This window comes from Falco naumanni, chromosome 9 (assembly GCF_017639655.2).
Source record: "Falco naumanni isolate bFalNau1 chromosome 9, bFalNau1.pat, whole genome shotgun sequence".
In the NCBI taxonomy this organism is placed as follows: Eukaryota; Metazoa; Chordata; class Aves; order Falconiformes; family Falconidae; genus Falco; species Falco naumanni.
In genome coordinates, this window is record NC_054062.1 from 40457741 (window position 1) to 40471644 (window position 13904).

Here is a 13904-nt window from a genome sequence, read left to right on the forward strand (position 1 = left end):
TGTATAAATCTGAATGGTCTTCTGTATGTTCCTGATATGATACACACTGCATGAATTAAATCTAAATGTGCTTCCCTTGCATTTATAGCTGCTGCCAATTTTAAGATTTAATGACAGTTGACTGATCCTTTCATTTTACTTTACAATGGTGTAAACAAATGCAAATTTTAAGGTTTATATGTTTTAGCAGAACTTAAAACAGATTTTATTGAGCGAGGCAAGAATTCTGTGCTTTTGTGCCTCTAATGCTGATAGGATTTTGGTTTCACTACAGGCCATTTAATAGAATATGTGCATTTTTACAGCTCCAGGGGAAAAAAAAAAATGTTCAGCTCTGTCCCTGTGCCAGCTGCTGAGTTCTAGACCTTAAGGTTTCCATATTCTTTTAAAATAGTTCTCATTACTGACAACTAAAATGCTTGGTGACCGACCTTCAACAGTCTGTCAGCCCCAATAGGGGAAAGCATTTAGGCTTTGAATGTTCTGTTGTGACAGACCAAGTTACAACAGAGACATAGGTGTTTATTTTGCTTTTGGGGAGGAACACTTTTGAGCTAATAAATAAGTGGTTTTATGATTTTTAGAAGGACATTAATTGTAAGGACTCTTAGTACTAAAGCTGTCCAAACCGCCAAAATTGTCTAGGTGTGTTTGTATTCTCATATCTCATATCATAATTTTCTGAGCTCCAGCACATGTGTTCGTTCCCCCAGGATGGTTGTTTTACTCTTTTGAATGTTAGTGTAGTCCACGTTATCTTCTGCAAGAAAACTTAAGTTACCTGGTAAGTCTGCTCATGGTGAAGGCCTTTAACCTTTTGGGGAGGAGGGATGTGTCTAAGGTGTCTCCTGATTTCCTTAAAGATGCTGTCATGCTTCCATGTGTTCAGAGCTGTTGAGATGATGGCTCTGACTTAGTGGTTTGCTGAAGGCAGTGATCTCCTTGGAAAGGTTTTCTCATTCCCAGCTATGCGTTCCTGTCACCTCCATACCTTGTCAGAAGTTACCAACCCCACAAGCTGTGTTTAGTATGATTCAGCTTGGCTATGTGTATTGGGTTTGCAAGGCAAAGTTTTGGTAGCCAGTGGGGCTACAAAGGTGGCTTCTGTGAGAAGATGATGGAGCCAGTGCCAGCTGGCTGCAGGACGGACCCGCTGCTGGCCAAGGCCAAGCCGATCAGCAACAGCGCAGTGCCTCTGGGATAACATACGTGTAAGAAGGGAAAAAATCTGTGCAACAGCAACTTCAGCTGGAGAGAGGAGTGAGACTGTGTGAGAGCAGCCGCCCTGCAGCCCCAGGTGACGCAGGAGGGGCAGGAGGGGCTCCAGGCACCGGGGCAGAGGTTCCCCCGCAGCCCGCGGTGCAGCCCACGGTGAGGCAGGCTGTGCCCTCAGCCCATGGGGGTCCATGGAGGAGCAGATCCCCACCTGCAGCCCGGGAGGGTCCCACACCAGAGCAGGGGGGTGCCCGCAGGAGGCTGTGACCCCGCGGGGACCCTGGCTGGGGCAGCATGTGCAGAACTGCAGCCCATGGGAAGGACTTAGATTGGAGAGGTTTGTGGAGAGCTGTCTCCCACGGGAGGGACCCCACGCTGGAGCAGGGCAGGGCGAGGACACCACCCCCACACCCCAATTCCTGTCCCCTTGCACTGCTGGCAGGGAGGAGGTAGAGAAATTGGGAGTGATGTTGAGCCCAGGAAGAAGGGAGGGGTGGGGGGGAAGGTTTTTTTAAGATGTAGTTATTTTCTCATTATCCTACTCTGTTTTGAATGGTAATAAATTAAAACAATTTTTCCCAAAGTAAAATCTGTTTTGCCTGTGACAGTAGTTGCTGGGTGATCTCCCTGTCCTTATCTCAACCCCTGGACCTTTTGTTACGTTTTCTCTCCCCTGATCAGCTGAGGAGCTGCTTTGCTGGGTACCTGGCATCCAACCCATGGCAGTATGGTTCAATTTAAAAACCAGAGAAACCAAACATTAATCCTACACATGCGTTCGGAGGTGTAAGTCAATGTAATAGAACATTAGTGCAGTTTTGGGATCTTGTTTGCTCTGTAGAATTTTCATAGTACCTGTGACCATGGGACTTTAAAGTTGTGGCAGAACATTTTTTTAATTATTTTTTTTTTTCCCAAAATCAAAGAGTTCCTGAAAATGTTTCTCACTGTTTGAATTACTCTGTAAAAAGACAAATTGAAGAAATACTTGACCTTTTGCAGGAATTTTAGGGGGAGGAAGAAGAGGATTGCCTATCAGAATGTGGTCTAATATGTCCTGTGGGACAGGCAGGAGCTAGGTTTCATTGGCTCTTTTGTCAGAGAGAAATTGAAGTCTGGGCAACATTCCCAGGATCAGTATTACGATAAGAATGCGCACATCTGGGTCTGTGTGCCAAATGATCAGATTTTATTGTTGCTTCCATCCACGCAAGGCAACCTATTAGCCAGGTGGCGAGTAGAGTCTAGCGAGGGTCTGATGCATACTGTGAAATTTGGCTATGAAATTTGCCTGATGGCTAAATAGCATGGAGCCTGGGTATTTTTTTGATAATTTTTTCGACCTCGGGAAGGCTTGTGAAATCAGTCCATGGTATCACAGCTAGCCTTATGTTTCCAGGAATGTCAAAAGCAGCAGAAGACTCTTAATAGGGGGGGCAGTCTGTCTTCAGTATCCTGAGAGGAATTTCAGATTGCAAATGGAGGAGCTTTGACTTGGGTACCTACAACACTGAGGTAAACCAGCTGAGTTTTAGATCTATCTTGGAAAGCAGAAGTACTTTTTAGAGAACTGTTTTGGATACTTGGAGAGCTGTGGTGTATGATGAAAGAAGGAGCTGGACAGCAAAGGCTTTAGCCCGGTTGTTTTTTGACAAAGCTTGGCAAGTCAGATTCTGACTTGACCTCTCCACGCTGAATGAACTGTTTGGCTTTGATGCATCACCAGTGCTGCAGGATGATGGGATTGCCTTTGAGGGTGGCCTACTATATAACTGTTTTTGTTTTAACAACGAGCTATTGTCAGATTCCTTTTAGCCCCAAAGTATGGAGCGTCAGCTGATTTTTCAGCTTCTACTGGCTCACTGGGCAAAGAACCTGTAAGAATACAGAGACGAATACTGCAGCTTTGCTGGAAGCACGGAGCCTGCCCTCACAGCACAGCAGGCTGTGGAGTCCTTCAGATGACTCCAGATGATGTAGCTAGGTATGCCAAAATAAAATATTAAAGGTATCCTCTAAGAAATCGGGAGGTTTAAACTCTTTCTACTATAGGCAATTCTATCTGCCAAGACAAAGTGAAAGCCTGGTGGAATTTTCTGGCCCTACTGCTGAGGCAGACTTTCATTATGGAGTCTAAGAAGGTCTATGTCTGGATTCACATGGCCCCACTAATTAATTCCTTGTGTCACTAGATGCTGTGGAGAGTATGGTGCGTTGTGATTTATGCAGGTTCATGTCATTCTGGAAGATGCATCCAGTCTTGTCTGTCGGGTACTGCATCGTCCTGCCTTACTTGAGAATTTATTTGTATTCTAATACTTCTAGATATGCCTTGGGGCAATGATTTATCAGGAGCTTGGTTGTGTAGAAGACTTTGTGTTATATATCTCGGTGCAGAACTCAAGGTGATGAAAGAAATATGTAACAAGGGCAGGGAGAGTGCCTGACCATTTAAGTAGTGTGTCGGTCCTTCAGATATTGCCCATTCAGGGTGTCCTGTCTGTGTGAGCTTGCATGGTTGTAAGGCCTCAGAAGAAAAAGGTCAGGTTGCTCTAGGGTACAGATTCTTTCCTCATGTGTAAAGGGACCAAATGATGTGACATGCAGAGTCCTCTGATACCTCCTGAGCAGACAAGTTCTTTAAGGACCTGGAAGAACCACTGTCTCTTCTGGAAAAAAATTATATCAATGTGTTAGGCCTAGTCCATTGATTTAACTTATGTCTAATAATGTTCATGAAATAAATAAAAATTCTGTCTGTAAGAAGAAAGTTGCATGCCTCTGATAGAGAAGAAATTTTTCCTAAAAAGAGGAAGACTTGCCTTAAAGAAAAGCAGTTGTATGTATATATATTTATTATTTTTTATTATTATTGTATGGATTTGTCCTGTATTTTCTGCCAGAGTAGAAATGAATCATCAATCAAGAGATTTTGCATTAATGGCAGCGGTGGTTGTTCTACCTGCCTGCACAAACAACTGGCCAGGTTAGATAACTACTTAAATTGACCAGTTGGTGTTTAAGTCTGTATTATTTATATGTGGTATCTTGGTTTCATCAAGTATTCCAAGGTAGTATTTCTGAAGTTCTGTAAACCTTCCCACAAATGATTACAAGTTTTTTCTGCCATAAAGGTTCCATGCAGTAATCGATAAAGAAAACAAAATCTAGGCTTTCCAAGGGCAACCTGGAAGTGCTGGAAAGGTAAGAGGTATCCTGAACTAAGTTGAGAGTTTTGACCAAATATATAGAAAGGCCAAACCACTGTAATACAGATGTGAGGAACGGTATGACATGAAGTGCTGGAATATTGTGTTACTCCTTGCATTTTTAATATCTTGCAAGAATAACTTGGTGATTGTTTATTAAAACTCAAGGGAATGCAGACATAAAAATAATGTTAAAAATTAGTTTTCATGGAGGTATATTTTTACTTTTGAACTATTTTGAGCTAGTTTGCCTCAAGGATTGGATAAATGTGCTTGAGCCGTATTTCAGGCTCTTCTTTCCCATCTTGCTACCTGGAAAACTTGGTGTCCAGAGGCTGGAAAATGATATTGTTTGTTCAGCCAATACATTTTATTTCTTTTAAGAGTCCCATTGAATTTGGAAGGGTTGTTTGTTCAGTAAGATGTTCTTGCTCATATACCTTCACTGTTCTACAGACAAGACTGAAATGTACTGCAGGTGGTATGATGTTTCCTTTTCCCAGCATGATAAGAGGTTTTTCTCACATGTAGATTTGTTGAAAAGATTTTCCTCAAGAAATTCATATCCTTGGACATGAATTTTGAAGTAGGATTTGGAAATTTGGTATGGCTGCTTTCCCTTTAAAATTCCACTCAAATTTCACAGCTATAGTAGACTTCTAAAAGCGGTATAGTCACTATTTTGCAAACTCTTTCTAGCTTACAGCAACTCTAGATAAATTTTCTAGTGGTAGTCGTGAGACTGTTAGTTGGAGCATCTTCTAGACTGTTATCAGGACCTGCAATGTATTTTCTTTGTGCATAGATTTCTAACAAAAAACTTTGTTTAGGACTATAGTATGCCTGAAAATTAATAATTCTGGTTCTGAAACCTCTCCCGTCTATGGTTAACAGAGCCTTCAGCTAGCCGGGAACTCTTGATACTGCATAGAGGGACAGGTTGCTAGCATCACCTGCTGTTCTCCTCCACTTTGCTCCCACCCCAAATCTCAGATGCATGAGGTTATTTGCCCTGTTTTTTTTCTGATCTGTTTGTACAGTATCACCCTAGCCCATGTCTGTGACATGATCTGAATTTACAGAAACTTTAAAACAAGTTCCGTTTCATGAATCGGGTTAAAGGTATAATTAGCTGAACAGCTAACCCTGCAGAAGTGAGGCACTGGTGGCTGAAGGAAGTAAAACAGCAGGAAAGAAGTAACTGGAAGCTGGAGTGAATGGAGAACTATTTAACCCATAGTCTGTACCAATGAATCCTTGTATGATCATGTACTTAATTGCAATTAAATTACTTTAACTGTTATGTTACTCTAATTAAAGTTACTTTTCCAAGGTTATGTTCCATAAATACATATAATTTTGCATTTAAAATGCACACCTGAGCTAGAGCTGTCTAATAGCACAAAGATTTGCCATTGGCACCCTTCTGTTTTGAAAAGCTGTGGTAAGTCAATTTTCATTTAAATGTGCAGCCCTCCTGAGCATTCTGTCTTCCTGCAATTGCAGATTTCCTGCATGCCAACCTTTCCTGTCTGGTTCTGGGGTAAAAAGCTGCTGTGCTTATTCAGCTATAGATCGGTGGGAGTACTGGATGTTTATAGCTACATCAGGAATACCCTTCATCTACCTCTGGTGTCTTACTCTGCTGTGAAATTTCTAATTCATACTGAAGGTGTGAAAGTTCCATATCGCACCCACCCAACCCTCCAATTTTCTCAGATTTTGGCATATTTCCTCAACTGTAACAAGTAGCAAGAAGAGAGAATCTAAAATGAATAAAGTAATTCAGCTGAAAACTGGTGAGGCAACTGGGGCAAAGGGGGAATGAATTGGAGGAACAGAGTGCAGGGAGAGTCAAGTGCCAGGGAAGTTTTTAGTGTCAAAAGAAGAGACAGGTGAGGGAGTGAGTTGGATGTGGTCCTGGAGCTGGAGGAACTGGAGCTATAGAAGGGAAGCAGGATCTAGAGATAAGTGGGAAGACAAGAAAAAGGAATCCACAGCCTGAGTACAGTTTCCTCTTCAAGGTAAGTCAGTCTGACTTGAGCTTTGCCACTCTGAGACCCTCCTGTCTGTCCTGCTCATGGCTGTTGGTTCCTGCCCTCTGCCCTGTGCTAGTGGGGTAGCTCTTCCCTCCCCACATGCACACGGAATGAGGTTTAAATCGGCTCAGCTTAGATATTCTGATTGTTCCCTGGGACTTGCCAATGGCAGAAAATTTACAGTCCTCTGGGTTAGCTATTTAATTTGTATATTCATGTAATTCAGATTTTTCTTTTCCCAGTTTGGGTGCTGGTATTTCTGAGTTATTAGTATATGAAGATTCCAGATTTTGTCAGAACACTTGGAAAAATTTCCAGATAAATCTGGATTTAATGTGTAACTAGTGACCAGCACTGTGAGGCTCTGTACATTTGAATTTGTTTGTGCTTCTTGTGGTCGTTGTAGTAGACCAAGTTCTATTAAATTGAATAATTTATTCATTAACTTTATTATTTTGTCCTTGATAGCACTTCTCTGGAAGATGCCATCAAGAATGGCACTAAATATTTTGAAAAAGTAATCCATTAATAATTAAGCATTTTGGATAGCTGTATAAAATAAATATTTAAGTCAATTGATTTTTATAAAATTAGGTATGTTTTTAAGTAGCATCTCATGCCGATGAAGAAATGGAAGAAATAGTAACACAGTTAGGTCACTCACATAAATTAATAATTATCATTAACTTCAGTCCTATCTCTGACGAGAGATTTTGCAGTTCCCCTTTTAAAAAAAGGAGAGATGAATTTGGAACTGACACAAAAATTCGGTAAGGTCATGAAAGAGGCTGTGTCCACCTTACCAAGCACTGTGGTGTAATAGGATCAGATCTGTCAGGTGCCGAGAACCTGGCATCCATCCTATACAGGTGGTGAGGGTTTTATTTCAAGCTGGTCCTTGTCTGATTGTGTGGCTGAATTCCTGTTAGTGGTTGGAGCGTGTACAATGTACATCTGAAGCTCATTCTCTGATCTAGTTTTATTCAAAAGAAACGTGGTTCGTGTACTTAGAGACTGCTTTGCAATGTAAAGCAAAGCAAGGAAAATAGGGTTGTTTGGGAGATTGACTTCAAAAGTGTAATCCTGATTTGAATTAAATGCTAAAGTATAGATGTACCTAGAGTCGTGCAGATCAGGAAGTTCACTTAAGTAATTTTGTTTGGTAAGAGAGCTTGGATATCTGATACATGGGAGTGGGATCAGGAAATGCAATGAATGCTTACAGAAATGAACAGTTACTAAGAATTTCATTGATTTGGGAGTTTGAAAAATACTAGGAGGGCATCACTTAAAAAACAAACAAACAAATAATCCAACTAGTATTTTTTGGAAATGTCTTCACCCTTATAAAGCAGCCTCTATAAAGTGGCCTTTGTATAAATCAGATGCTAAATACAGGGGATTGGAGGTGTTGTAAAAACAGAAAGCACGCCAACTGTTTGCTGTTTATAGTTGTTTCATTTGGAGTCCAACAGAAGATGAACTCTAGTTCCTTGGTGTTATAGAGAGGAAGAGATGGATATATTTTTCAGATTCTGTACTTTAAAAAAGCAAAAATAATCTCCACAAATACTTTTGCATGGCAAGAATGTTTTTTCAGTTTTACCATGGAAGAAGTAAGTCAAGTATCAGCCTGTCTGCTCAGTGGAGACAGTTGTCTTTAAGAACTGGTGCTATCTGATATTCAGGATGGTTTTGGGTTACCATTTTACACAAATTTATTATTTATTACCAGGACTATTAAACCTCAGTGTGTGAGGAACAGTGCTTATAAATGGATGTGGAGACAGAAGTATTCTGACCTTGTAATGGTAAAGGTCTTCATGGTGCTTAGAAAGGAAGAGAGAAAGAAAGTGGATGCTGAACCTCTTCCTCTGCTGGAAATCATACAGGCGCATGGTTTATCCATCCCTATTCCCAGTACTGTTAGCCTTGGCATTCAAAAATAAGTCAATACATATTTATGCGGCAAGACTGGTTGTATGGTTTTTAACAGTGTAACTGGATTGTTGATGTTAAAACCTGTGTTACTTTCAAGGTTACATTTGTAGTCGTAAGACTGGGACTTCTAAATGAAAATTTTTTGTATGATCTCTTTGAAAGCTTTAGATGATGGAAGCATTCAAAAATTGTGACACTGATAAAATGGGAATAGTTGACACTAAGTGGTGTATGCTCAAGATGGAGTCTAAATAATAAAGGTGATAAGCCCAACCTAGCTATCCACAATGAATTTGAAGACTTTGGGAATCGATACAGGTCAGGCTTGCTCACAATTTCTTTGTGCGGTTAAGAGCCTGTGTTGTGCTTTCCTCTAGTGCTTAGGTGTATACCAGTTCAAAAACACGAAAAAAAATTCAAACTCACCCTATTGCCAGGACTTTTTTCTAAATTCTTGGCTTGCTTTTTCTTCCAGGAGTAATCATGCCTGTGTGCAGCTATTGATTATTTCTCAGTATATTGCAGTTTCTTGTGTCCTGGAACTAGTGGGGTGATACCAGTGGATTTTTGTTGTGAAGCTGCAATCTTAAAGATTCTTGGGTGTTTAATTAAAATTGACTGGTGCGTTGTTTTGGGTTTTTTTTTCCATTGGTGTCACCAACAATGTGTCCTTCCTCTAGTCTGCTGACTAAAAAAAAAAAATAAAATAAAAAAATTGGAGAAACCTGGTATCTGGAGGCTTGCAAATTGGGCTGGTATAGACCAGGCGAATCCAAGAGTAGTTGGGAGAGATCAGAAAGGCTTATTTTCATAGGAAAACTAGCTATAGAGACTTTTTTTAATACCCTTCCTCCTGACATCACTGTTGATCTAAGACAAAGCTGTATTTAAACAAAAGGATAGAAATCTGGGTTTGTTTTTTTTAATCATATGAGTGCATAATGATACAATATAAATAAAATAAATTTTAAATGCTTTTTAATATCAGTATTTTAAAAATATACTGCAACCATGCAAGTATTAGAGATTCAGGAACCTTAAGGAAGAAGCTTTTTCTAGCTAGGAGCATCTCATAATAGCAGATGGCTTCCATAATCCCAGATACCAGTATCTGCAATGTGCCATTCACATTATGTACTATGAACTGTCAATACAGTTTCTTTGGATATCTCTTAAGTCAAATTATCTTCCTGTTTTACAGATTGATAGAAATATGCATTTCCATAATATCACCTTTGAACTAATGAAGTGGAAGTACAGATGAAAACGGTCTGGAGAAAGCTTGAAGTACAGTACAGTTTCATTCAGTTTCCTAATTCTGAGGTAAGGTTAATGCATGCGAAACTGTATTTCAAATATTTCAGGGATAAAAAGCATATGATAAGCAGCTACGATATCTTTCTTATAAGTATTTCTGAACCTACTTTTTGTATGCTAGTGAGTCTTTAATACCATACTGGGAACGGCCATTTGATCTACTCTCTGTCCATGTTTCAGTTAAGAAAAAAACGGCATCAACTACAGAGACATCTGTTGTAGAAAGATACATTAGAAAAAAGTTACCATATCAGGCAAGTTTTATTTGGTACAATCTGTCTGGTCATGGTTATTACTAACGCTTTAATTGAAACAAGGGACTGAAAACATAACTGACATGCCTGTTGGGCATCTTGTCTTCTGGCCCAGTGTTTGATTGGTACAAAATGCTCTTACCCTTTTTTATTATTATTGCTATTAGTAAAACGTTATGGGGTGTGGTTTTGTCATACCAAGTTCCACTGCCTCGAAATCTTACAGGCATTCCTGTGATTGATTATGAGTGATGGGTGTGTTGGTTCATAGTTTGCTGCTTTTGTGGTGTCTGAGGCTATTTTTTTTCCCTTTACGTAACTAAGAGGCTAAGTAGAATAATCCTGAAATGCCAGATTTCTGACATACTTCAGAATTGTTTTCTGCAACATTAGATCTGTTTAAAAAACAGGTCGTGAGCAGTGGCCCTCCTGCATCGAGCTTCTCACTGTTGGAGTTAGCTTAACTGAAGCTGAGGCAATACCCATATACAGCAGTTTTAAAGCTGCTAGTGCTGTTGGGCCTTCTCACTCTTTCCCATTTGCGTAGAAATGGGGTCTCTGTAACAGGTGGGACAGCTTCAGAGACTACCCTAGCAGGCTTCAACAGTCATCATCTTGCTTGTTGTCAAAGGAAGTTCACATTTCAGATTATGTTACCTTGCTGATTTTGGCCGCTGTTACAAACAAATGTTGAACTCCTTATCAAGAAAACAGAAACTTTACTTAAGAGGACTGTCTCTCTCTCACTTCTGGAGATCAGCCAAGGAATCTTAATATGCATTTGCTATTTGCACATTTGACTGACAGAGAGAAGCATGTATTCTCTTTTAGAGGTCAAATTTTAGAGAAGCATCTAAGGAAAGATCAGCATTGAATTCAGCTAACTCATATTTTATCTTTAGCGGACTTACTGCTCAAAACCAGCAACTTTCTGCATACCATAAGCAAATTCACAAAGCTATAAAGTTGGAACTTGTGTTGACAAGTGCAAAATTTGTACTCAATCTACAGCACTTCAGGTGAGGAAGATTATAATCTTGTCTACATGCTTAATGCAGGTCTGATGGATGTTAGCTTCTTTCACCTTCCTATTTTACTTGGGTTGTTTTATGCCCAACAAGACAAGAAGACAGGCAAGTACTGTTTCTTCTTATTCAATCACATACTCCTATAAAGATGCTGGATGATTCAAAGGCCAATTGTACTATGCATCTTGCAAACAGAAACAGCTAGCACAGATCTAACATGCTTGTGTACTGCTCAAAAGTAAAGGACTTGGAGTCAAGTGCTGACAGTTACGGACTTTGCACTCTCACAAAACCAAGAACTAATTTCCTCCCTTTTTCTCCCAGAGGAGGGGAGCAGATCATTTCTCTTCCAATGAGACAGATAGTTGAGCAATAAATAACAGGTCCCAAATTGTTTATCAAGAGAGGATTCTGCAGGTGAGGCACTGTTTTGAAAGATCACTCTTTCGTCTGCCAGAAAGAACAATGTCTATTCTTAGGCTTGTAATGACAAGTAAATTTCAGAATTGGGATTAAGTGTTTGGGAACATGTGCATACTAATAGAAGACTGTGTACTTTAAGAGTTATTTGTACAAGTAAATAGCTTCATTAACCTAGATGGTTTGCCTGGACACTAGAACCACATCAGCCATTTAGAAGAGCAATCGATGTGCTAAAGGGAAAGGATAAACTGTGTTGGTGTAGATTTTGGGATTTTGTAGGGTTAAGGAATGGTAGAGTGTAGAGAATGGGTCTTTAAAAAACAGGTTTTTTATCACTCTGTCCTCTGTTCTCAGTGATCCCACTCCCAAAGCATTTGCAGCTGGTGCAGTATTTAGAGTAGTGCTGTAAACTTGATTAATGAAAAATCTCACTCCTTTCATGTCAGAGATTTGAAGGAAGGGAACTGCTTGGAGATGCTGTGTATAGGTGAGCTTTCTGAATAAAGAGTACCAGTACATGCTAATTAGTATGTCTTTAAGATACCATCTGTATTTCCCTCTTAAGTGTCTTTCAGATGCTATCCTGAATTGAAATGAACTGAAAAATGGGTGGATGCCTTTCTGTTACACGTGGGGAGAGAGAGAAGGGGGTTTTTTGCTAATACTTACTATTTTGCTGATAGGCTGGGCAAAAGCTTTCCAGGGTCAAATGGCACAGCATAAGCATATGCAGTTGGGTGAAAACTGGATGCAGTGTTATTTTAAGGGAAAACCGAAACAATCTCAACACTACCACCACATACTCCAAACCATCTTCATAGTTACCTTTTTTCCCTTCTCCACTGTCTTTTTAATAGTAATAGTATTAGTAGCAGTTGAGGGAGGTAAGTGGTTTTCTGCTTTCCCTGTATGGAAGTAGCTGATCTGGCAAAATATAAAATGGCAACGCCACAAAATTTCCCTATCTTGACACAGCTTGTCCTGCTTTTACTGAGGATTATGTGCTTGTAAGTCAACAAGCACACAAATGCAAAAAGGGAGCTTATCAGAACCAAACAAGAACAAGTCCTTTTGTTAATAATTTCTGTTCCTATGTATGTTCTACTTCCTGTTTTCATACCTTTATATAATATATATATACCTTTTATAATATATATATATATATTGAATTTCAATAGCAAGGTGACAAAGAAGGAAGGTTACCAAATCCAAAAGAGGGGAAAAACTATAAATAACCAGATGTGGACAGAGTGCATCGTTCCAGGTGTTGATCAGACATTTTATGTACTTCCTGAGAGAGATCGGTGGTATCGTATTTCAGAGCCTGACTTGCTTTCAGGTGTATTTTTTTGAGCCTACTTATGACTTGACACCCCCAAAACCCTGTGAAAGTGAGTGCTTTAGTTTTAAATGTTTGTTATATGAAAAAGGTGCATTATTTTGTATCTAAAACTGCTGGCTGGTAATTTATGTGTTAGTTCCTAGTTGGTGTACAGGGAGAAATTGTGATTAAATCTCTCTGGTTATGTCTTCCATGTTACAGTTAAGAGTATTGTACATCTCTCTGACAGTTCTCAAAATGGTTTACTTTAATCTTTAATACAGAGTCTTTCCGTAATATGGGTCTTCATTGTACTTTTGCTATTTTTAGTCTATTTTTTTGAGACAGTGTAAACTTTTTTTGCAACTGTGTGTTTATACAAGTCTTTAGCATTTCTAGTATGATGTAACTGGAGAAATACAGCTTAATATATTACACCTAATCAGTAGGTCTGTGTATGCTTAATTACCTTCTGCAACTGGTCTTGTGTATCATGTTGTTTCTTCATTTAATATAATGATTTTGGTTGTATGATTACTTTGGGTTTTTGCAGTATTGAAAACTGGGCTTTGGATGACTTCCTCCCTCACCCTCCATTAAAATATGAAATACTCCCTTAGTTTGACTTGCCTGCAGCAAGGCATCAACTAGGAGGAGATTAAAGACCTCTAATGTACAACTGCTGAACCAGTAATTTTAGTTCACAGTTTAAGAATAACTTCCTACTTTTCAGCTTCTAATGTCTATAGAGTTGTTGTCTTTCTGTTTCCTCCCAAACTGGTGGTAGTAGAACCATAATTTCTCATGTGATGGAGCTTGTACGTTCAGTAGCCAGGAACACATGCCAAGTGCTTCAGACTGAAATCTGCCGGTGACAACATGGTATTTTTTGCAATAGTTTTCTTACTAACCATCAAGACTGTGTAAGAACCCCTCCATTCAGCTAGGAAGCAATTATTCTGTAAGGTTGGGTTAGCTGCCACTGAATTTCCTTGGTGGCAAACTATTTGCTCAGAGTTAATTCCATAACAAACAGGCTGAGCCACTTCAGGCTCAAACCACAAGTGGGGAATGCAGGTCAGTGTGCTCAAAGCATTTTCCAGGAGTGGAGTAACCAGAAGTCCATGTTGTCTTTTGAATCAGTTGATCAAAACAGG

General features: G+C 39.6%; 1 protein-coding gene across 6 annotated transcripts in view; it reads left to right on the forward strand.

Moving 5' to 3' along the window:
* The window catches only part of BMPR1A (bone morphogenetic protein receptor type 1A), an 84625-nt gene that overhangs the window by 31161 nt on the left and 39560 nt on the right, over window positions 1-13904 (forward strand). For 3 of the 6 annotated variants that reach the window (XM_040607185.1, XM_040607184.1, XM_040607186.1), the window contains one exon: window positions 9606-9727. The exons of 2 other annotated variants lie outside the window; for them this stretch is intronic. The gene's annotated coding sequence lies outside the window, so the exon portion shown is untranslated. Of the gene's footprint in view, window positions 1-9605; window positions 9728-10877; window positions 10995-13904 lie in introns of all 6 variants that reach the window. One more of the 6 variants, XM_040607187.1, reaches the window with a different exon arrangement.